This window comes from Tachypleus tridentatus, chromosome 8, assembly GCF_004210375.1.
Source record: "Tachypleus tridentatus isolate NWPU-2018 chromosome 8, ASM421037v1, whole genome shotgun sequence".
Lineage (NCBI taxonomy): Eukaryota > Metazoa > Arthropoda > Merostomata > Xiphosura > Limulidae > Tachypleus > Tachypleus tridentatus.
Window position 1 is genome coordinate 83238787 of NC_134832.1, and position 26552 is coordinate 83265338.

At 34.9% G+C, this 26552-nt stretch overlaps 1 long non-coding RNA gene across 1 annotated transcript in view; it reads right to left on the bottom strand.

The window, feature by feature from the left end:
* Positions 1–2518: 2518 nt before the first annotated feature.
* LOC143222806 (uncharacterized) overlaps positions 2519–26552 on the bottom strand; it is a 63600-nt gene continuing 39566 nt past the window's right edge. Inside the window, exon 4 of the long non-coding RNA XR_013012492.1 lies at positions 2519–3652. This is a non-coding gene — a long non-coding RNA (uncharacterized LOC143222806). The remainder of the gene's footprint in view (positions 3653–26552) is intronic.

Genomic DNA, 26552 nt, shown 5'->3' on the forward strand with positions numbered 1-26552 from the left:
AGTGAGTAAATAAAAAATATCAAATTATGTATTCTATCTTATCAATTAATGTTAAGAATAAAGAACAAATCTCTTCAGCAGTAGAAGAATCTATATAAACTCGCTGGATCTAAAATTAACTTTCCCTCTTAAACCTCTTTCTTATAGTATGTTGCAGTTGTTAGCTCCACTGAAAAGAATTGCTATTTTATAAACACTTTTAATCACTTGACGTGAGTTCTCCTTTAGGGCTCTACGATTAGTGAGTACATAATAAAAATACTGAAATTCTAATTTATACTTTTCGTCTAACTGAAGTGGGTTCTATAAAAGTTATCGTTGGTTGGTTCGTTTAATCCAACGTTTGTCGCTTACAAGGTGTTTTAATTGTCTGCTGTTTCAACTCTACTTATAATAAGTTTCGCAATCCCCAAGGCAACATGAAGAAGAAGGACTTTCGTCTGATTTTCCTCTAAGACTTCAAATTTGGACAAAAAGCTACCAAAACTACATGGAACATCAACCAGGCATTCGGCCATGGATCTGTTACTGTTGGTTCCAAAGATTTCGATATGAAGATGAAAGTATTGAAGACCACGAAAATCATGGAAGGAAGCCATCCTTGGATGAATACACATTAAGGGAAGCAGGTAAGACAGACCCTTGCACAACAGAACGTGAGCTTGCAGAAAAGCTAGACACAAACAAATCGGGAATCACTGTAATGACGAAAAAGTTGAATAAGTGGGTTCCGAATGAGCTGAGTGAAGATCAACAAAATCGGCGTTTTTAGATCTGTCAAGGATGACACTCCAAAAATTGAACGAATTGGGATTCGAGGTTCTGCCTCATTCACCTTATTCTTCCAAAACCGGGCAGCTGTAGAGGAAGCTTTCAGGGAGTTCATTGACCATAGAAACTCTGATTTCTACAGCAGGGGCATAACCAGCATCATTACATGTTGGCAAAATTATGTGGAAGCAAAGGGTGCTTACTTTGATTAACACATGTTTCACAACACTTGTTTATACTTTTACAAACTCCGCAGTTCAAAAACGACATTTACTTCTGGACAACCTAATACTTTAAAGTATAGAACAACCTTTCGACCTTTTTAGATCATCTTCAGGTTAACAAAAAGAGTTTACACCTTTGTTAACCTGAAGATAACTTAAAAAGGTCAAAACGTTGTTCTGCACTTTATTTTAATAAAAGGGTTAATACCAATACCAACCATCTTGAGATACATTTTTACTTCAAGTGGGTTTCTCATCACGAATCTATCGAATATTATCCAAGACCGACACTTTACGACTACTGTTGCAATAACACCACACTTGATAATTAAACTTCGATAGATTTATTATTTTTTCATTCATAAGAAGGTCTTGAAACGAAATTGTAGATAATTATATTATAATTTTATCTTTAGACTGAGAATGGAACAAAACTGTGTACAATAACTATTTCTAGCCGCACTAGAAGTGTGTCGTAGGGAATCGTTAGACTCCAACCTGCATATGTTAGAAGCAAGTCAATGATTTATAGCTCACGATAGACGATAAGGCAACAGGCGAAACCTTCTTCCCCTCACCAATATAAAAAAAGGGCATTTTCTATGCTCCCTCTGATGGTTAATTTCCTTACTGTAGTATCATAAGGTTTACAGAAGTTTAGTAAGCAAAATGCAATATTTTGTTTTCTAAACCCTATTTTGGATTAACACAGTCGAAGAAGGCCTTTGAGGTTTAACATGGTGTCGTAATTTGTATCTACGCCTTCTGCGACCTCTTTTGTTTAACTTTTTATTGCTCTGTAACTATGCCTGTTGCCTGCAGTGTAGGTGTGTTACAATTATGTTGTGCAAATCTTAGAATGATTATTTGGGATTTATAATTCACTGTTTGTCGCTTTAGGATCTATATTATTAGGACTGGGATCAAACACTGGATTTTTATTCCTGACTGTTCATAAACAAATACCATTTCGCGTAAACTTGCGTGTCTTTCGTTTTTATTCAGTTCCCGAAGTCGATATTGTCAGATTTCTCCTTTTGTTTTAAGTTCCTTGGACTCGGAATCTCTAAACAGTGTGGGACTGGAAATGAACATTATTTAACTTACTTCAACACTACAGACATGCGTGTTACTAATTAAGTTATTCTGCAGTTTCCGTGTAGTAATTCCTTAATCTGATTTCCTGACCTCCTTTTACTGATTTTGTGAAACATCGAACTAATTGTCACAACTATGTTCTTTTTGCCTTCCGTTACCCACAAAAACTCGTCCTACACTTTGAGACCCAAGATGCGTTATAAGAGTAACGTCCAAACCCCACTATTCGATTAGAGTAGACCAAGAGTTGGCGATAAGTACTGTTCACTAGCTGCCCTTCCTGTAGTTTATGGGTTCCAGATTAGTGTAACTAGTTCTTGTGTGGATTCGCGCGAGCTTCCTAAACTATCGAAGAAATTTAGAAAAAAAAAAAATGTGTACTTTCTATAGAAAAGCTGCTGCACCCTGGTGGCTTATTTGTAAGTCTGAGGGCTTATAATGCTAAACAACAAACAAAAACACTGTATCAGTACTCTCCCATGGGAGCCTATATAATGTTGCAAGAGCTTGTCAACAGCACCCACCACCATCTCTTGGGCTACTCCTAACTGAAACATCAGAGGAATTTGACTGTTACTCTCACATTTCCAAAATCCAGAATGCGCTTTAGCAGTAACGGAAGTTGTTTTTTTGCAAGTTTACATAACCTCCCACCTGTAACAAAACGAGCCGAACAAAGCTGCAAGGTGTCTCTAGTTTCAATATAAAGGGCAATAAAAAGAGATCAGACTACTTGTTTTTAGTGCTTGCATTCAAAAACACTAGATTTCTCCATTATTGACACGTTATCACTGGTACACATAAAAGTTAAATCAGTCAATCCAACAAGGCTTGTCGAAGTCACAGATAAACAACCCACAAAACATGTCCATAATATAAGCAAACAGTCGCCGAAAAATAATTACATTTTATTTCTCATATGTTGGAAAATTGTCCTCGTTGCCATAGAGACAGATAGCAAATTCAATGGATATATATGTATATATATTTCCTTCATTTGCTGTTCGGTTAACAACACTGACCTCTAGATAGGTGTAAATTGGTATTTTAAATTTGTTACAGTTTGTAGGTTTGTTTTTTTTGTTTTTTTTTCTAATTAAACACAAAGTTACACAAAGAGTTGTCTGTACTCCATCGGTATCGAAACTCAGTATAAGTCCGTGGACATGCCGTCGTATAACTTAGTTCATTCACAGTTGTTGTTTTGCAATTGACACTAGAGAAATCATTACGAAAACAATTTGATTGTTGTTTATTTTAAAGCAAGTCGTTGGAAGTTAAACTATTTCCTAAATGAAACTACTGTAACAGTTCTAAACTGACTGGTCCAACTCAAATCATGAAAGTGGTACATTGATATTTTTTGTGTCCAGAAGGCCTCCTTGTGATACGTATTAGCAACTTGTATATGTTCGTTAGAGAAATACACAAAAGTAACACTTTTAGGAATCTGAAACCTACATGAAAATTCCACATGTGTTCATGAATAGCGCGAGGCTTTCATATTCAAAACAGTAGAATCGTGGGTGTCTGTATATCAGGATATTAGGACTGGACAACTAAACAAGAAAAACGTATTCAAAGTTATAGACCTTTTATCAGTCGGAGATTTATATATATACTTTCAAAATTATAGTAACAATTGTTTTAGTAGTAAGTCCAAAACAGAGAAATAAGTCTTAGAAATATGTATATGTTAATATATATATATAAATATATACACACACGGGATTAGATGGCATAGGTTTTAATTACTTCATTCAAACTTTAAATAAACGTTTCCTAAGAGCGGCGCTTTGTGATATCTTTATAAATGTTACCGCGGACAAGTTATTGATATAGTTGTTCATTTGTTTATAAGCGCAAAGTTGCACAATGAGCCATATGTACCCTGCCCATTGTATTAACAGCTCTTACAGTTTTCGCTGGTCCGCCAGGTGTCAGTCGCAGAAGTAATTATACGATGTTGTTTTGAATTATGCAAAAAGCTACTCAATGGGCCATTTATGCTCTGCACACCACGAGTATCGAAACCCGGTTTTAGCGTTGTAAGTCCGCAGACATACCGCTGAGCCACTAGGGGGGCGTAATTATACTAATTGTGATACTTTTATACAATTTGTTTCCTCACGCAAAATGTTAACCATCTTTGATCTGTAACTACAGGAAAGGCAGTTATTTAACAGTACTCACCGCCAACTCTTGAGCTACTCTAATCGAATAGGAATATTTGGTAACTTTTATGACGCATACAGGGCGCGTTTTTGTGATAAATGAGAGTTTAAAGCTGACGGTCAAATGATGTAATTATAATAGTCCAAGAGTTGGCGCTCTTGTGATTTGATTATAATAGTCTTAAAGCTGATGGTCAAGTGATTTAATTATAATAGTCCGAGAGTTGACTGTGGGTATTATTGAGCAGCTTCCTTACCTCTGGTGTATCAGTTAAAATCTAGGGGCAGTAGCTGTTACATAAATATTCGAAACAACACCTAATTCTCTATATATAACTAAGCAAGCTAAACTATGACGAACAAGGGCGTGTACTGATTTGTTTCAAATTATGCGAACTTTCACCCATTTCTCCCCACCAGTAAATCAATAGCAGTCTGACGCTAAAATCTGGGTTTCAATTTCTGCTACAGCTAGCTCATTTTGTAGTTTTCGTTTAAAACAAACCGTAAGCCTTTCTTATGATAAAAACCTGTCAATTAATCTGTATATCACAATAAACATACACGTGCGTGTAGGTAAGGATGGGTGGGCGGTAATTTTATGAACTGACAACGCCTAAAATCGGGGTCCGATTTCTCGTGATGGGTGGAGTGCAAATAACGCATCGTGAAACTATGGACTAAGAAAACAATAAATAAAGAAAGAAACAAGTCTTAGAAAAGTAATGGTGACGTCATGGGAAACGTTTCGTGTCTTTTTTAAGGATTACTGACCGTTACTTTGGTATGCGTCAAGTAATAGTGAGTGAGCGGGGGCAATAGATTGAAAAATGTTTTATTGTTAAGTGAGATTGTGTTCGGAACCCGAATATTCACTTAACTAATTTTGCAGATCAAGTGCAAATGTATCAGTGAATGTGAGCTAAGCGAGGTCAGACTTTCGATCAGAAGATCATGGTGTGCGTCCGGTTGCTCAAAAATAACCTCTCCGTTTTTAGGAGTCGTGGGTGATGATCAAATCTCACGATGTACTCAGACAATGACAGCCCAACAGTTAGCGATGGGTGTCGTTGATTATCCATTTCCCTATAATTTGACTGTTTAAAATTAAAGATCATTATGTAAAGATAGCATTTATATTGCTATACGTGAAATTTTGAAACATACAAATAGTCTTTTGAAAGCTTTCTCCATTGTTGACATTTCTTAAACACAAGACGCAGGTTGGCCCTTTGGTAAAACTCTAAATTTTAGAGCTAGCGGGCTTATTTCGAATTCATGTGATACAATAAAGTATTTCCTTCTTCTCAATTTAATTTGTAGGTACGTTAAAAAAGTTACAGTCAATCCATTATCGTTGACGGAACTTTTGACTAACTGCTTTCCTTTTCTAGTCAGTTGTTCTATTATAATCCGAGGGTTGCAGGTTCGAATCCCTGTCACACCAAGCAAGTTTGCCCTTTCAGTCGTGGGGGCGTTATAATGTGACAGTCAATCCCACTATTTGTTGGTAAAAGAGTAGCCCAAGAGTTGGCGGTGAGTGGTGATGACTAGCTGCCTTCCCTCTAGTCATACACTGCTAAATTAGGGACGGCTAGCGCAGATAGCCCTCTAGTAGCTTTGCGCAAAATTCAAAACAAACATCCGAATATTATTGTTTCAGTCTGTTGGTAATACATAATTACATTAATTTGAAAGGTTAATTCCTGAACAGAAATGGTTTGGGGCGATATTTCTAATTTGAAATTTAGAAGAAAAAAAAATCAGTAGTTATTTCCTAATGTTCAAACATGGCGATTGTTGGAGCATTAATGTTAGGTCTTCTTTTCTTAAATGACGAAATAATATATTTCTGAGACGTTTTTAGGTTTTATTGTGTAACTTCTAGTTCACGATTTAGTTTTCACATATTTTATTCTTCGCACGCAGTTTTCTGTAATTTAATGTATTCACAGTTGCTACGGAATTTTGCTCAATTTCAGAATGTGTAGGTTTTTTTCATGATTAACTGGAGTGTCACTGTGTTGGTTAACTGGACTAGTTTCTGTCTATGACATTTTGGTAAGGCAACTGTTATTCTTTTTAATAAACAAAAAATAACAAAGCTGCTAACAATTTGACCACTGGGAGGTTAGACATCATCACAGTATAGCAGATTAATCAAAAATTGTTTGTTCTCAAAGATGGTGAAAGAAATCTCACTGATGAGAGGGAATATTGAACTTATAGTTATGAACCCTCTTGGATAACGATTTTGCGATGTAAAACGGTGTTCTGTACATCGCTGGAGGCGGTTCGACGAGAAGTAGAAATAAATCACTTTTTTTAAATACTCCCCCGGTGGCTCAGCGGCATGTCTGCAGACTTACAACGCTAAAACCCGGGTTTCGTTACCCGTGGTGAGCAGAGCACATGTATTCTATTGTGTAGCTTTGTGCTTAATTCGAAACATCTTTTCAATGCGACTGATACTGAGGAAAGTGGTAGGTGCTCTTCGAGCGATAGAAAAGTTTGAGTATTCTGAAATATTGTCAAATTCAAGATGTACCAAAGTCCCAAACTGTCTGCTCAAAAATAACTAAAAAGACGTCTAATGTCCAGTGTATGACAATAAAGTCCAAAGAAAATATGCTTTGCTGTAGCTTCGAGCTGATTTTTGTGATGCAAAGCGCGATGTGATGACGTTAAAATTATATCAAAGAGAAGAACAACTTAAAAGCAACTCCTGGTGAAGGGTGTGGAAGGTGAAAGCTTTCTCTCAAGTGGTTTAATGACTTATTTGTTACTGTTTTATACGTACTGGACGTGGTAAAAGTGAATCCAGGATAAGTTCAACTTTTCTACATGGTGTCCTTGAAATGATCGCACTTCTTTCACGGACATAGCTATCGAATAATTCTCTGGGGTAAAGCCATTTCCGTTAACCGATAGCATAATCCGTTATGCCACACCGTGTCAAATGCTTTCTCAATGCCGAGAAAGCAAGCTACAGTGCATTCGTTTTTATTGAAGCTGTCTGTAATTGTTTCTGTTAATCTGATTAGATGGTCTATAGTTTGTCTGTATTTTCTAAATCCTTTTTGAATTTCGGGTAATTTTGAATTTACTTCTAAGTATATAGATAATTGGTTACTAATTATTCTTTCTAAAAATTTTCCGATGCAACTGGTTAGGCGAATTTGGCGGTAATTATTTGGTTTCTTTGCTGGCTTTACTTCTTTCTGGAACATTAATATTACTGCTACCTTCCAAGAAACAGGGATATATCCACCTAATAATAAATTTAAAAAGAATGTTAGGTGTTCATATAATTTCTGAGTACCATGTTTCAGGAGGATAGCTTGTATACCATCTTCTCCAGGTGCTTTGTTTTTGTATTTTTGATAGCTGTTGGTATTTCCGTTACTGTTATATCTTATTAAACTTACTCGACAGACCAGAGGGTGTTTTGAATTTCGCGTAAAGATACACGAGGGCTATCTGCGCTAACCGTCCCTATTTCAGCAGTGTAAGACTAGAGGGAAGACAGCTAAGTCATCACCACCCATCGTAAACTCTTGAGTTACTCTTTTAACAATGAATAATAGGATTGACCGTCACATTATAATGTCCCTACGACTGAAAGGGGGAGCATGTTTGATGTGACAGGGATTCGAACCTGAGACCCTCAGATTACGATTCGACCGCCTTAACCACCAGGCCAGACCAGAGGGTGACTTAACAGCGTCACTCACCATCAACTCTGGACATATTCTTTTATCAACGAACATTTATCGAATATAAACTGAGATTTAACATGAGTCTATGATGACAATCCAACAAGGAAGGTTTATATATATATGTGAGAGGTCGGTGTGCAATAGTTTTTTAGATGTGTTATTTGAGCCAGTGTACATGAAGTTAGGCCTAAAATTAAATGTAGCCTGTAACGAGTTTTTCACTTGATAAAGAAATGAATTAATTCGATAGCGTTCCATCGCTGGGACATAGTTTGGACATTTAAAGAAACAACAGATGAAATAGTTCTGAAGATTAAAGCATGAATTTAAAAAATGGCACAAGTCTTTAATAATAATATATTCAGAATTTTGTTATCATCTTTGTTATACGAACTGGGAACTTCTTATTCACTCTAAAAAAAAAAGATGTTTAAATGCGAGATGCTAGTAGGTAATTTTGTAAATGAAATATATGAAACAAAGCTATGACATTTACAAGTTCTGCTCAAGAACATGTTAAATCATGTAATAGTACTAAATACTTTGGTAAGTAAGGTTTAATTTAATTTATTACAAATGAAAAAATACTTCATAATTACGCACACGTCAAAAATATTTGTTCAGAAATGTTCATAAATTTTCAAGAAAACAGTCAAAATATATTTCTTCAGAAATGCTCACAAATTTTGAACAATAAAATATATACATTTTAAAATCTCAATCAAATCATGCTGAATAAAAAATATTTAATGAGAAATGCTCATAAATTTTGAACAATAAACTATATACATTTTAAAATCTCAAACAAATCATGCTGAATAAAAAATATTTAATGAGAAATGCTCATAAATTTTGAATAAAATATACATTTTAAAATATCAAACAAACCATACTGAACAAAAAATATTTCTACAGAAATGCTCATAAATTTTGAACAGTAAAATATACAAGTTTTAAAATCTAAAACAAATCTGGCTGCACAAACGTATACTATAAAAACAAAGAAATGATCAATGTTAAGAGGAATGCAGCTGTCTTAACCATCTTGTGATTATAGAAGAAAATCACAAAATAACAGTTTCAACAGAAGTAAAAGTTATAATAATTAAAATAACTGGTTTAAAATTTACATAAACAAATATTTTGTAATAGTTACAACTGGCATAATTGAAATATGTTTTATTTTTATATGACAAGAGACAATGTGTGCAAACATCTACATAATCTAAAAATTAGTGAGGGTTGATATAAGCACAGAATTTTTCACATGAAATATATGTTTAAAGAAACATTCATGTCAAAAGTGCTTTTAAAAAATTCAGCCCACCTTAAAGAAAAGTAACAAAACTAAAGATCCATTACTTTAAAAAATGAGTTTTGTACTTTATAATTTTCATCCACCCTAATGAGTGATTTGAATTATTATTAAAGAATTATAACAAGTACATAATTTAACACAAATATGTTAAAATAAACTGAAGTTGTATCCAATACATTTAGATAAGTGTTCAATAGCACACATTTATAATAGTAAGTACCAATTCATAAACTGAAGTTTTTACTAAGTTCAAAGAATTTCCCTCCAAGTAAATATTAATGCTTGGAGTTAATCAAATAACTTTAGTTTACTCTTCATTACAATCATATAAAGAATTTTATCTGTTAATAATCTGACAGCATACTTAAAAAACACAAATAACCAATGTATACTGACACTAATAAAAACAATATAAATGATAAATTATGTCAAAATTATGATGAGTTTGAGTTTTATAATACAAAACAGTGTCCTCTTCCATTCTTTCTCAGCCTTGTTTACCCAACACCACCATTGTATTAAGAAAACAAACACACTTTGAAAAAATAATTTCTGGTACACATTCAACAAATTTGTAAGAATGGTGAAACTTAAATTAAAATTTGCTCATAACATGAGCATCACAAAGCGAAAATGACAACTGGGATTTATACATATATTTTATTTTAATTAACAGGGAAAGAATAGTATGATGTCATAGTTAACAATTTCATATAAATTTATGAAAATCATATACAAGTTTTTTCTGTTTTTTTCCACATTAGGACTATATCAAGAATGTTTACATTTCATATCTAATATTAAAAAGCATTGTGATAATTTGACCCTGCAAAAAAACTAGTTCCAGAATAAATAAGCCATCCATGGTTAGTTGTCTGTACCTGCTATTCATTAATTGTGATGCTAAAGTCAAAGAATGTAAAGGACAAAAGCAAATCCAGTAAGGTATAATTTTTCATAAAATATGCCTAAAATTTACAAAATCTCTTTCCAAAATTGAAAAACATCTATAGTAATATATTGTAGTGCCACCTGTCTGGTTGGAAAGATATTTGTCATTTCTGACACAAACATGCATAACTTTGTTGAAATCTTTGGTAATTTTTACTTTGCATTTGTATACAACACAAGATCAAATAAGTTATAAATACCTTTATAGTCTGTGGACTTACAACACTAGAAATCAGGTTTTGATACCTGTGGTGGGCTTACTGGAGATAGTCAGTTCTGCAACTTTGTGCTTAACTGTAAACAGACTTTCTCCTGATGGAACTAGTAAGCCCAAAATACAACTTTTTTGTAATTAAACCTGAAGTGAAAAAGAATTGTGGAATCACATAACTTAGATTCAAACACATTGTTTCTCATTTGTTCAATCCTACAACAGCAGGTCAGTTTGAGTTTTGTAAGAGTATCCAGGTGCCCTCACCCTTCCTTCAGTAAGCTTTCTTTATTGCATAATTTAAATAGTTTGCATTCATAGTTTTAACACATGTAGCTAAATATTATTTGACTCTAATGTTATTTGTAACCTAACTTGACCATCAGATCTAATAAACCTACCTGAAACATTATTTCATTAAAACTCATGGTTACTTCTCTTTTTGTTTACAACTTCAAGTTAAAAAAGTTTTAGTAATCTTCATCATACAATTAAAAAATGTAAATAACAAAATCTTGTTAAAATTTATTATGCTGCTATAAGTCAGCTTAATGAACTATTCTTTTTTCTTTCAGTTAAGCCTAAATTAATGACTATTGAATCACTTAACTTTGGCTCAAGTACATAAAATCTCATGGAAGTGAAAATATCTGTTTAGATTTTAACCTAAATGATTTCTGAATTGAGCTATTTTGCTGTTATATCATGGAAATTGGAAATTAACAAAAAAACTTCTAAATCAACATGGACACTAAATTGATAAATGACACTTTAGTTTTTACTTTTTAGACATTTTATCTAATCTCTCACATATCACAAAATCAGAGTTTTTGTTTTTTTTAGCAGTAGGTGTGGCAAAAATATGTCATACAGACAGTAACTGCATAAATTTGTCTGTGACTGCATTACAAAAACTTTCCAAAATAACATATGACCTAACTATGTGTTGGGCATAAGCATTGCTAAACCAAACCAGACAGTGGACAACACATACAGCATCACTCTAAAGGAAATTTTATTTATATTAGGCCTAGATCTACTTGTTCACAGCAGGAAATTCTCAATGAATTCTAGGAATCATACAAAATAGGTTTCACATATCCTAACAGTTTTTATGATACATAATAATACATGTATAATATGTGTTTGACATGGTCAGATAGGTTGGGCACTTCACTCACAATCTGAAGGTTGCGAGTTCAAATCCCCATCCCAACAAACATACTCACCCTTTCAGTTGTAAGGTTATTTTGATGTAAAAGTCACTCCCACTATTCACTGGCAAAAGAGTAGCCAAAGAGATAGCAGTGGGTGGTGATGACTAGCTGCATTCACTCTAGTCTTTCACTGTTAAATTTGAAAAAGCTCGCATCAGTAGCCTTTGTGTGGCTTCGCACGAGATTATAAACAAACTAAACCACATATAACATAAAAAAATAATGAATCGTAACAAACAAATAACAGTACATATTAATATAAATTCTTAGTAGAAATTTTATGTCAAATAATATGTAATAAATTCTGACAGTTAAATATATAATAGCATTACATGATAATTTACTACATTAAAGTATTGAATATAATGTTAAATGATCACTCTTTGTGTTGTGAACTTCATTTTTATTGTTATCACTCTGTGGTAAATAAGTATATATTTACATTAATCTATTTGTTAAATGTGTTTTTGTTGTATTCCCTAATATTTTCATTTACAAGTGTCTAAAATGCTACAGTTGAATCAGTAAATAAACAAAATTTATCTCCAAAATGTAAATCCCTTGAAATTTCAAAAAATGTAGGGGAGTTGAGTATTTTAAGGGGGATATGTAAGCTTCCTCATGTCCTCTGGAAAAAGAATAACTGTGGTGTAAGGCTTTCTTTGGAATTAACTTGGGGCTAAAATAAAGTATCTTTACTTAAAGTTTAGGTACAAAAGAAAGAACAGTGAGTCAGTTTTAGTTTGTTTTTAAGTAGCACAACTTTTGCACACACAAAAAGTTTTAATCTTTGAAATTATAATAATTTGTGCAAATATGTTGTTAAATTTACCCTACCTTTTTTAAACAGAATAAATCAAAAACATCTTTTGAAAATATTCCTATATGAAACCTCTTAACACAAGTGCCATTAATGTGTGTGATATTTCTTATCAGTTTTTTATATAAAATAGTTGACATGGTTTTATCAAGTTAAAAGCAAATTGTTGTTGCAGTCTGTGATTGTACAGTACATGTTGATATTGATTCAATACCTGGATAACATCTGTCCTCCACAATGCTAGATTTGTGTCTTCAAAACATCTAATAATTCCCCAATAGCTTTATGTTTTCTAAATATGGTTATATTTAGCAAGTGTAGTGTGTTTTAAAGTTTCTGTAAATGTCACATTAGTTATCCAGATTAGCTCTTCTGCATTAACAAAATGAGTGGGGAAGAGTCTGATACAGAAACAGCCCAAAGAATTTCAGCAGGACATATTTCAGGACAAATATTGAAAAAAAATGTGTTTTCAGTGTTGTAATGGCACCAGTTTTTCTTGTAATTTTATGGATGTGTTTAAAAATTTTGATTTAATATCATACATTTAAACTGTTTCTGAAGAAAAATGTTCTTTTGCTTGTTGTGCAAAATGTTTTGTATGTGTATAAAATATGCCTGATGTTTTCAATTTATTCTTATGAATTATTTAGCATACGCATTTAATATAATAAATGTGATGCAAGATCTGTTATTTCATTTATCACTTGTTGAATAATTATAGCACTTTTAAGGAATTTAACTCCTCAATATGCCCTTGTTGAGGCTAAATCATAAGTGAAATTCTCTGAAACTGATATATCTCAAGTGACAAATGGTAAATCAAATATTTGTAGAGACACTGCAGTTAAATGGCATTTATAATTGTTTTGAGTCCAAATGCTTTTTCTTTAAATATCTAAAAAAGATTTACAGCTAACAGGAGATTATATTTAACAAACAGTAAACTTAGAGCCAATTTTTATGACTGATTGGTCACTAATTACAGTTTATCAGTATATCATTGAAAATGTAACCTGGCAGATATAAAAGACTAGTTAGTGAAGGTAACGTTCTTTTATTTATTTTAAGGGTTAATATTTCATGATTGTTTTGAGTTAAAGCAGATGATTGTTGGAAAATTGTGTTTATAAGACATAATATATTAATGTAAAGGCTATTGAATGTCATATGCAAGCCACTGATGTCAAAGATGTAGAAATTTCTATGAGGCCTAAGAAATAACATAATAGTGGCAAGAAGACGGATAAAAATGGGAAGAGAACCAAAGGTAAAGCCAAGTGAAAGAATGTTTTGGCCAGAGGAAGGTTGGAAAATGTAAGGCTAAATGTCATGGAAATGAATAGCTTAATGGTTGATATGTTAAAGTTAGGTTAACATTTTTCTGGTATTTTAGGAGAATAATGTATTTTATCAAAGTGTGTTCTAAAGCAGTTGAACCTATCTTTGTGGATTTTGACAAGAAATAGATGACTATTTGGAAGTAGGCCAATGTACAAATAAAACATTTATTGGAAATTGGGCTACATGTAAAAAAAATAGACATTTATTGGAAGTAGACCTATGTACTAATAAGTAAACAAGTATCAGGAAGTTCAAGATTCAACTGCAGTAACTCACAAGACAGTGTAAGTGAATTATACATCGAAACTGTTGTGATAAAAAAGAAAGAAGAAAAAAAATAAGTGATTTATATACTGATGGTTTTAAAATAAAAATAGATTGGCTTCTCATCTGAATTCTAAAGCAACTGAAATGGCCTAAGTAGCCCACTGACAAGAAGAGAACTGTATGAGATACAACTGTGATATGCATAATGCAAATAATTTTTTGTACTTGCATTTAACTTGTTTTGAAGAAATTATTTTTGAAACAAATGAAATGTGTACTGTTCATTTATGGCCAACAACTCGCAGACCATTGTCATAGAAGAATCCTGAGTCAAATACACCTATATGTGTACTTTAATATAAACTAGATGAAAAGTAAGAAAAATTTGGACATAAGGAAAGCAGATTTTCCTTACAATTTACTTTTTAACTTCAACAATGAGCATTAAAAAATTACCATTTCTGTGTATTCTTTAATTATTTTTATTATTATTTCTGACAGATTCAGAATCTAAGTCAAGTATTTAGAAAAGTGCTGAAGGTGTCAGATCAGTATCAGATGGAAGTTCAATTGAGATACAGATTGAGGAATCCACAAAAGTATCATTATACTGGTTCAATAGTTTATGAATCTGTTTATTATTTATTACATAATGCATGATATACATAATGCAAAGAAATTTTTGTACTTGCATTTAACTTGTTTTGAAGAAATTATTTTAAAACAAGTGGAATGTATACTGTTCATTTATTGTCAACAAGTCACAGACACTTGTTATAGAAGAATCCTGAGCCAAATACACCGATATGTGTACTCTAACCCTTTCGGCACAGTTGGCGACCTCAGTCAACTTTAAGACTCAGTGCAGCAGGAAATCTTCGCTGACAACAGGGTTCAAAATTTTCTATTTAAAGCCAGACATGTCCATTAAAAAATCAAGTTTGACTGGCACTTTCCCATCTATCCTCGGTCATTGTGACCATTGGTCATACACCTAACATATCGGACACAAATACATCGTTCCCTCAAAAATAAGAGAGGTAAAAGCTGTGTATGCACAGCCCAAAGATTTTGTTTAAAAGTATATTCTATAATGAGTGGAAAATAACTTGCAAAATTTAAGATTTAAGACAAAAAAAAAAAAAGAATCAAATTTTAAAAAATTGTCATGAACGCTCACAAAATGTACTTTTTAGGTCGCCTTATCCGTGCCGTCCTGGATAGTCACGTGAGTGCCAAACATTCACGACAATCTGACCATGGTGTCTAATGGAAAAAAAAAAAAGGGAAAGTCTCATGATCTATTTCAGTTTGGCTTCACAAGCAAGACTAATGAATCAGAAGGCAATACTATGGAACCCCGAGTGAAAAAACCCAAGCTTATTGACCCAAGCCCAAGTGTTAAAGCAAAAACTGTTACTGCTAGTAATGGCACTAAGCCTACTTGTCATTTCCAGTATAAATGGAATAGAGGCCCGACCATGGCTGGAGTATAATAATGCTAGCGGACTGATGTTTTACTCATTTTGTCAGGAATATGACCAAAGTAGTGGAAGGCAGAACACCTTCATAACAGGATCTTCCAACCTGAGAGCAAGTGCTGTTAAGGAGCATGAAAACAATTGTCCCCACAGTTTAAGTTGTCAAACTGAGACAGCAAAAGAAATACCTGATTTAACTCCCATAATGAAAGAATTGAGCAAACTTAATCAGACTGAGATCATTTGCTTGTGCTATTCAGAACTGCCCTTTATATGGCTTTGAATGCCAAACCATTCAGCAATTTTCAAGAGCTTCTGTTGCTGCAGGAGCACAACTTTGGTACGAACTTAACAGAATTTAATGTCAATGACAAACAAGCAGTTATCTTTATGAATGATACTGCAGAAACAATTAGAATTAATGTCAGATGTTGTCTGCACACCTCATTATATATATAATTATTCTTTGGAATTATGACTGACGCTCAACAGATACTACCAACATTCAGCAGGAGATAGTTTATGTAAGATACTTGGACAGTGACTGTTACCCACTATCCCACTTCCTGTGTCTGCAGTCAGTTGAGAAGACTGATTCTGAACACTTGCTACAAACACTTAGTTCAGGTAAAGGTTTCTTAATTACCCGAGATGAGAATTTTCTGGATTAATCCTGAATTCCTAATTAAAATGGTCAATATTTCATGTACATTTGTTTTAATAATTCAGGTTTACATAGTCATTCCATTAATAATATACATCAGTGAAAACTCAAGAACCATGTATTTACCACTGACAGAATTGGAGCTTTACCTAACACAACTAGCATAATAGATGATGGAGCAATTGAATTTTCCAAAGTACAAATTTACATTTTTTTATTTTTTTTTTACAGAAAGTAACTAATATTGGTTACTAATTTTTTGTACTTGCAGAATTGTCCATATGTGGCAAGTTTCCCGACTGGCTTGAATCGATTGTATGCCTGACAGCTGATGGGGCAGCTGTCAATTTTGGTACAAATAAAGGACTTTTCAACAGATTGAAGGTGCAAAAACCTTGTTTGATACGGATCCACTGTGTTAGTCACAGATTGAAACTTGCAGTTAAGAAGTCATCATGGACATCCCTAACCTTGATAGTACCCAAACCTTTTGAGAAAACCGATGGAAGTTTTATGACAATTCGCCACAGAACTGGGCTGGCCTCAAAGAAGTTAGTAAAGCCAACAAAAGGGACAGAAACCTGGTGGGTGGCTTACAAAGAGCGCACTCTGGAGTCAGTTTCTCATACCTGGCCAACTTTAGCAGAGCATTTGTATCAAGTAAAGCTGCATGACAAAGGGGAACATGGACAAAAAGCTGCAGGATCATACAGTACTTTGACAAGCCTTAAATTCATCCTGTACATGGATATATTCTTGGCAGTTCTGCCTGTTTTGACATCTCTCAGTCTCAAAATGCAAGACAATTCTGCTACTGTGAACATTGTTTCTGACAACCTCGCTGTTTGCAAAGAGAAGCTGGGCAATCTGAATCATGTTTAGAGATTGCAGAAAATTGTTAAAGAGCTCACAACATGTGAACAAACTGGGAAGTGGTTACTTAGAGGAAAGGTGATTGCTATTAGTGGTCAGACAAGATCCAGAGGCTCAAAAAGTACCACAAAAGAGACAGTTGCTCAATCCGTGACTGAAGAAACTGCCATCTTCATAGGTAAAATTGTCACATATCTGAATGAGAGATTTGAAGAATTTGATAAGGATTTTATTGGTGCCTTTCACATTTTTAAACCAAACAACTGACCTAAAAGCGAGGAAGCATTGTCATCTTATGGCCATAAAGAACTCCAGACACTTTAGGACCACTTTGGTGCTCTGCTAAAAGCTATGGATTTCAACATTGCAGCTGATATTTGCCAAGCTGACTCACATGAGATACTGCTCAAAGCCACAAGATTTGCCAAATCAGATGAGTCCCTGGCTAGTAGTGCAAGTGGATTGTGAGCCCACATGTTAAATCAAATTACAGAATTACTATGCAAGTCTGTAAAATCCTGGTGGAAGGACAGTAAAAAAAAAAAAAGACGATTTGCGAGTCCACGTGAAATTCGCACATGTAGAGACAATAGAGATACTGAGTCTACATCAGCTGATGTCCTAGCGCTGGATGACTAAATCTACAAGTTTGATTGATGTGTCATTTTTCATGGATACAAGGCTTGTTGAAACTTGCTTTGAAATAATATTTCAGTGCCATAAATAAATTGATTCTATTTTATATAATAATTGACTGTACTTGATTTCTTGTTTTCGGTTGTGTCTGATGACAATTGTGAAGTGTCCTGCTGAATATTTAGAATATTTCTACCCCCGGACAAGATGTAAACAACTTACTCTTGTGGCTAATTATCATAATCACACAGGCCTGTAGACCCACTTGAGGTTAGAACCACACGTATAGACGAATTGCAGTTATGTCATGCAATCACGTGCTATAAACTTATGCCGCCATGATGGTAAGCTAAACGCCACATCAGTGCACCTCAACTGGTCAGCAGTTAGTTTCTCATAACAGTTCCGAATTATTTTGACCATGGTGACTACATGCGTAGCTGTTAGTTATTAATAATTTTTTTATAAATACAGATTCACCTTTGATAGGTGAAAAAAGATCAAGTGTATATGCACATATTAAATTATTTTCAATATGAACAAGAAACAAAACATTTAGACAAACCAATAATGATTTTGTTTAGATCAGGGGTGTGCAACAGGCGGCCCGCGGGCCACAACCCGGCCCGCCAAGCCATTTAGTGTGGCCCTAGTTGTTGTAATCTAACCATGTGGCCTGATCTGTAATCCAACGCAAATGGAATATTTTTAAAATATTCCAGGCTTCGACTCGACAAACTTCTAAAATTATCTTTGCTAGAGAGGAGCAGGCCGAATTCGATTGGTCGGCCTCCTTAGGGCATGAATAGGTGACGTGCACTAGCACTATTGTCTACGACTTAACGTTATGTCCTGAACTTCGCCTTCGCCCGCTGGCGACAATTTTCCCTAACCTCTGCTGTCCGTCATTCATTATTGGTGAAAATTTTATTACCTTTTACAGTTACTACAAGAGATTGAAGGTAAATTGATTATTATTTAGCATATTGTTGTGACTTTACTGAATTTATTAAAATTTTTGCTTTCAGATGCATCTGATTCTATGTACAGTGTGACTTCGTTATTCGCGGGGGTTACGTTCTTTACCCTCCCGCGAACAGCGAAAAACCGCGAATATTGGACGCAGTTTTAAAACGTATATGTATGCGATTATATACTATATGAAATGCTTCCCAAACACTAATGATACTTATACTCATTGATGCAGTAATAATGTAGCAATATTGCATACTGTTATGTATTTCACTAAATTGTACCGTGCGTTACCGGGCTGTGCTTTGCCGTTTGCGTTGTTGGGGAAGCTGAGGCAGTCAGCCAATAGCAGTCCAATCTTGTTTGGTGAAGACGACAATTGATAAAACGGCTTGATTGAGTAAATACAAGAGAAATCTCCTCGAAAAGCCCTTTCAGTCTCTGTGACCTACAAAAACGCAGTTCGCGCATAACCCGCGAATATGCGGGGCCGCGAATGGCGAACCGCGAATAGGCAAGGTCACACTGTATTTTGCTATTCTCAATTAATTTAAGTACCGGAAGGCTATGATCGGGATGCCAATTTAGAAACACGTGTTTCTGTCCATAAGAGGTTCCATGTGTAAATAAATTCTATGTTTTTTTCTACTTTGCTATTTTCGTGAGAATAATTTTTGTTTTGATTTCAGGGCTAGTAAAATGTCAGCAGTTAAGAAACGAAAAATTGATGATGAGGGAAGGTTATTCAACAGTGAATGGTGTACAAAATATCTTGTTGTCCCACATAATCAAGGTGTTGTCTGCCTCGTCTGTCAAACTACAATTGCAGTCATGAAAGAGTACAATATTAAGCGACATTACGCAACTAAGCACTCCTCCCAGTTTGATGAAATTGTTGGTCAGGCACGAAAGGACAAAATTGAACATTTAAAAACATCCATTGAAAAGCAACAAGGTGTTTTTACCACTTTCAAGAAAAATTCAGAACTGGTGACAAAACTGAGTTTTAAGCTTTGTGAATATATGGCAGAAAAGGGAAAGCCTTTCAGTGATGGAGAATTTATTAAAAATGTGTTTAACAATATTCACAGAATATGCATGTCCAGAGAAAAATATTTGGTGGAGCAAACTAGCCTTTCTCGCTTTACTGTCTCACGCAGGACAAAAGATCTTTCAGAGGACATCAAAGAAACTTTGAAAGAGAGATTGAATTCGTGTGAAGCTTTCAGTCTGGCTTTGGATGAAAGCACTGATATCAATGACACATCCCAACTTGTCATTTTCATCAGAGCTGTTACTGCAGGCTTTGATGTTTTCGAAGAGTTTTAGATATGGCAAGCCTTTCCTCCACAACCACAGGACAGGATATTTGTGAACAAGTGCTTAAGGTTGTAGAAAAGTTTGAACTGAATCCTTATAAATTATGTGGTGTTACAACAGATGGTGCTCCTTCCATGACAGGTAGGACAAATGGATTCACCAAGAAATTTCTAACTGCAATTGGAGCACAAGACGTAGTTGTAAGCCATTGCATTATTCACCAAGAGAGCTTGTGCACCAAAGTTCTGGATTTTGCAGAAGTCATGAAAATGTCGTCCAATGCGTAAATTATATTCGAACACGAGGATTAAATCATCGACAATTTAAAACTTTTTTTAGATGAGCTGGACAGTGAGTATTCAGATGTTTTGTACTTCTCTGCTGTACGTTGGCTTAGTAGAGCTGCTACTTTGAAGAGATTCTGGAATCTGCGAGAGGAGATCAAGTTCTTCATGGAGAGCAAACGTCAGAATGTGGACTTCTTGAGCAATGAGAACTGGCTGAATGACTTAGCATTCCTCACAGACATTACACAGCATCTGCCTGATTTAAACTTAAAACTACAAGGGAAAAGTCAACTTGTGAATAAGTTGTTTGAGCATATTTGTGCTTTTGAGAAGAAATTGGAACTTTTCCAGGTTCAGTTGAGAAGAGCCATATTGACCCATTTTACATGTCTTGCAACCAGGAAACTGGAATTTCCTAATCTGGATTGCACCAAATATGGAACCAGTGTACAAAAGCTGCGTGATGAATTTGCAAACAGATTTCCAGATTTCAGACAAACTGAAATTAGATTGAAATTGTTCGCTCAACCTTTTGATTTGGCAGTGGAAGACAGTCCTGATGATTGCCAAATGGAACTCATTGAACTGCAGGCTGACATGGACACTAAAAGGAAATTCTCTGAAAACAGTTTGCTAGACTTATACAAACTCTGTGTACGTGAAAAGCTTCCTAATTTGTCCCGTCGTGCACAAAGAATTGCCTCTCTTTTTGGTAGCACCAACTGCTGTGAGCAATTTTTCTCCAAAATGAAGCTCATCAAAACCAAATGTAAAAGTCAGCTGACTGATGAACATCTGACCAGTCAGTTAAGAGTGGCAACCACTTCTGTCAAAGCTGATATTGACAAGCTCTGCAAGGACTCTAAATTTCAAGTGTCACACTAAAATGATCACTCATGCAAAAATATCAAATATTATTGCTTGCATTTTGAGAATTTTTTTTAATTTATTGTGCATGTACACGAATAAGCTTGTTTTTTAAGTGGCCCTGCTTGATTGATGAAGTTGGTTATATGGCCCACCGACGAAAAATGTTGCACACCCCCTGGTATAGATGAAATGAAAACCTAGTTCGAATTTCAAAATTTTGGAATTGTATAAACTAGGAACCTTCTCCATTTGATGGCGGATACCATAAAACTGACTTTGTGTTAGTTTACAAGCCATCATCAGAGAAGGACAGTGGTCCTCATGGAAATATCAGATACTCTTTGAAGCAAATTTCAAAGATGAACGGTTGGAACTAGAACATGTTCCTCAAGTAAATCTTTTTTATCATTATATGTGTGTTATTTCATGAACAATTGTTAATAGATTCTTCAGTTGTTTGTTTTACATAAGAAAATAATGTACGACTGTTTGGTTGACTTTGTGTTTTATAGCACAAAGCAGCTAGGCTATCTGTGCCAAACGTTCAGTGAAAAGGTAAAGTAAATATACAGTTATGTGACAAAATTAGAACACCGTATGAAACCCTTTGAAGTGAGAATGAGTACAATGGTGAGAGCAAAAGAACTGCCCGAGGCCTTCAGAAAGAAAATTGTAGCAAGTCTGGTAAGGAATTTAAAAGGATCTCAAAATAGTTTGAAATCTGCGATTCCATTGTCCAGAAAATAGTCAACCAGTGGAAAGCTTTCAAAACAACTGCCAACATGCCCAAGTCTGGTCGTCCAAGGAAGTTCACCCCGAGAGTAGACTGCAAGATGCCGAAAGAGGTCTCCAAAAACCCTAAAATGTCATCATGAAACCTACAACAGGCTCTGACATTTGTTGATGTGAAAATGCCTGCCTCTACAATCAGAAAGAGACTGCACAAGTGTAACTTGCACAGGAGGTGTGCAAGGAGGAAAACTTTGCTCTGTAAGATAAACATCAATGCCAGACTAAAGTTTGCCAGAGAGATATAGACAAAGACCAGGACTTCTGGAATAATGTTCTTTGGACAGATGAGTCTCAAATTGAATTATTTGGACACCAGAACAGAGGACATGTTTGGAAGAAACCAAATACAGTATTCCAGGAAAAGAACCTCATACCAACTGTGAAGCAAGGAGGTGGAAGTGTCATTGTTTGATTCTGCTTTGCTGCAACAGGACCTGGACAGCTCACAATCATAGAATCCACCATGAATTCCACTGTGTATCAGAGGTTGCTTGAGGATCATGCAAGACCATCTGTAAGAAAATTAAAGCTGAAGCAGAACTGAACCCTGCAATATCACAGTGGCCCAACACATACCAGTAAATCCATCAAGGACTGGCTAAAAACTAAAAAATGGAGAGTCCTGGAATGGCATAGTCAAAGCCCATATCTCAATCCCATTGAGACACTGTGGTGTGACTAAACATTGTCTGGTTTTATACCTAAAGATCTTTTTTACAAGTATGTTCAAAATGGTCCTGTTTTAAGGGCCCCTTTCTTTTTTATCACAAAAGTTATATTTGCTTAAATTTGGAAAGCATTTTTTTGGGTGGGGGTTAATTTTAGGGAAGTTTCTCCATGTCCTGTGGTAAAAAAACATATTCATTTGTGCTACTTGTGAGCTTTACATGTAGAGACGTTACAAATTGTCACTAGTATATTTCACTAAGCATATTTATATACTCTTCAAAAGCTTATTAAAAATTTTTTATAAATACAGATTCACCTTTGATAGGTGAAAAAAGATCAAGTGTATATGTACATATTAAATTAATTTCAATATGAACAAGAAACAAAACATTGAGACAAACCAATTACGATTTTGTTTAAATGAAATGAAAACCTAGTTCGAATTTCAAAATTTTAGAATTGTATAAACTAGGAACCTTCTCCGTTTGATGACAGTTACCATTAAACTGACTTTATGTTAGTTTACAAGCCATCATCAGAGAAGGACGGTGGTCCTCATGGAAACATCAGATAACTCTTTGAAGCAAATTTCAAAGACGAAAGGTTGGAACCTCAAGTAAATCTTGTTTTATCATTATGTGTGTGTTATTTCATGATCAATTGTTAATTGATTCTTCAGTTGTTTGTTTTACATAAGAAAATAATGTACGACTGTTTGGTTGACTTTGTGTTTTATAGCACAAAGCAGCTAGGCTATCTGTGCCAAACGTTCAGTGAAAAGGTAAAGTAAATATACAGTCATGTGACAAAATTAGAACACCGTATGAAACCCTATGAAGTGAGAATGAGTACAATGGTGAGAGCAAAAGAACTGCCCGAGGCCTTCAGAAAGAAAATTGTAGCAAGTCTGGTAAGGAATTTAAAAGGATCTCAAAATAGTTTGAAATCCGCCATTCCACTGTCCAGAAAATAGTCAACCAGTGGAAAGCTTTCAAAACAACTGCCAACATGCCCAAGTCTGGTCGTCCAAGGAAGTTCATCCCGAGAGCAGACTGCAAGATGCCGAGAGAGGTCTCCAAAAACCCTAAAATGTCATCATGGAACCTACAACAGGCTCTGACATTTGTTGATGTGAAAATGCCTGCCTCTACAATCAGAAAGAGACTGCACAAGTGTAACTTGCACAGGAGGTGTGCAAGGAGGAAAACTTTGCTCTGGAAGATAAACATCAATGCCAGACTAAAGTTTGCTAGAGAGATGATAGACAAAGACCAGGACTTCTGGAATAATGTTCTTTGGACAGATGAGTCTCAAATTGAATTATTTGGACACCAGAACAGAGGACATGTTTGGAAGAAACCAAATACAGTATTCCAGGAAAAGAACCTCATACCAACTGTGAAGCAAGGAGGTGGAAGTGTCATTGTTTGATTCTGCTTTGCTGCAACAGGACCTGGACAGCTCACAATCATAGAATCCACCATGAATTCCACTGTGTATCAGAGGTTGCTTGAGGATCATGCAAGACCATCTGTAAGAAAATTAAAGCTGAAGCAGAACTGAACCCTGCAATATCACAGTGGCCCAACACATACCAGTAAATCCATCAAGGACTGGCTAAAAACTAAAAATGGAGAGTCCTGGAATGGCATAGTCAAAGCCCATATCTCAATCCCATTGAGACACTGTGGTGTGACTAAACATTGTCTGGTTTTATACCTAAAGATCTTTTTTACAAGTATGTTCAAAATGGTCCTGTTTTAAGGGCCCCTTTCTTTTTATCACAAAAGTTATATTTGCTTAAATTTGGAAAGCATTTTTTTTGGGGGGGGTTAATTTTAGGGAAGTTTCTCCATGTCCTGTGGTAAAAAAACATATTCATTTGTGCTACTTGTGAGCTTTACATGTAGAGACGTTACAAATTGTCACTAGTATATTTCACTAAGCATATTTATATACTCTTCAAAAGCTTATTAAAAATTTTTTATAAATACAGATTCACCTTTGATAGGTGAAAAAAGATCAAGTGTATATGTACATATTAAATTATTTTCAATATGAACAAGAAACAAAACATTGAGACAAACCAATAATGATTTTGTTTAAATGAAATGAAAACCTAGTTCGAATTTCAAAATTTTGGAATTGTATAAACTAGGAACCTTCTCCATTTGATGGCGGATACCATAAAACTGACTTTGTGTTAGTTTACAAGCCATCATCAGAGAAGGACAGTGGTCCTCATGGAAATATCAGATAACTCTTTGAAGCAAATTTCAAAGACGAAAGGTTGGAACCTCAAGTAAATCTTGTTTTATCATTATGTGTGTGTTATTTCATGATCAATTGTTAATTGATTCTTCAGTTGTTTGTTTTACATAAGAAAATAATGTACGACTGTTTGGTTGACTTTGTGTTTTATAGCACAAAGCAGCTAGGCTATCTGTGCCAAACGTTCAGTGAAAAGGTAAAGTAAATATACAGTCATGTGACAAAATTAGAACACTGTATGAAACCCTTTGAAGTGAGAATGAGTACAATGGTGAGAGCAAAAGAACTGCCCGAGGCCTTCAGAAAGAAAATTGTAGCAAGTCTGGTAAGGAATTTAAAAGGATCTCAAAATAGTTTGAAATCCGCCATTCCACTGTCCAGAAAATAGTCAACCAGTGGAAAGCTTTCAAAACAACTGCCAACATGCCCAAGTCTGGTCGTCCAAGGAAGTTCATCCCGAGAGCAGACTGCAAGATGCCGAGAGAGGTCTCCAAAAACCCTAAAATGTCATCATGGAACCTACAACAGGCTCTGACATTTGTTGATGTGAAAATGCCTGCCTCTACAATCAGAAAGAGACTGCACAAGTGTAACTTGCACAGGAGGTGTGCAAGGAGGAAACCTTTGCTCTCTAAGATAAACATCAATGCCAGACTAAAGTTTGCCAGAAAGAATATAGACAAAGACCAGGACTTCTGGAATAATGTTCTTTGGACAGATGAGTCTCAAATTGAATTATTTGGACACCAGAACAGAGGACATGTTTGGAAGAAACCAAATACAGTATTCCAGGAAAAGAACCTCATACCAACTGTGAAGCAAGGAGGTGGAAGTGTCATTGTTTGATTCTGCTTTGCTGCAACAGGACCTGGACAGCTCACAATCATAGAATCCACCATGAATTCCACTGTGTATCAGAGGTTGCTTGAGGATCATGCAAGACCATCTGTAAGAAAATTAAAGCTGAAGCAGAACTGAACCCTGCAATATCACAGTGGCCCAACACATACCAGTAAATCCATCAAGGACTGGCTAAAAACTAAAAAATGGAGAGTCCTGGAATGGCATAGTCAAAGCCCATATCTCAATCCCATTGAGACACTGTGGTGTGACTAAACATTGTCTGGTTTTATACCTAAAGATCTTTTTTACAAGTATGTTCAAAATGGTCCTGTTTTAAGGGCCCCTTTCTTTTTTATCACAAAAGTTATATTTGCTTAAATTTGGAAAGCATTTTTTTTGGGTGGGGGTTAATTTTAGGGAAGTTTCTCCATGTCCTGTGGTAAAAAAACATATTCATTTATGCTACTTGTGAGCTTTACATGTAGAGACGTTACAAATTGTCACTAGTATATTTCACTAAGCATATTTATATACTCTTCAAAAGCTTATTAAAAATTTTTTATAAATACAGATTCACCTTTGATAGGTGAAAAAAGATCAAGTGTATATGTACATATTAAATTATTTTCAATATGAACAAGAAACAAAACATTGAGACAAACCAATAATGATTTTGTTTAAATGAAATGAAAACCTAGTTCGGAATTTCAAAATTTTGGAATTGTATAAACTAGGAACCTTCTCCATTTGATGGCGGATA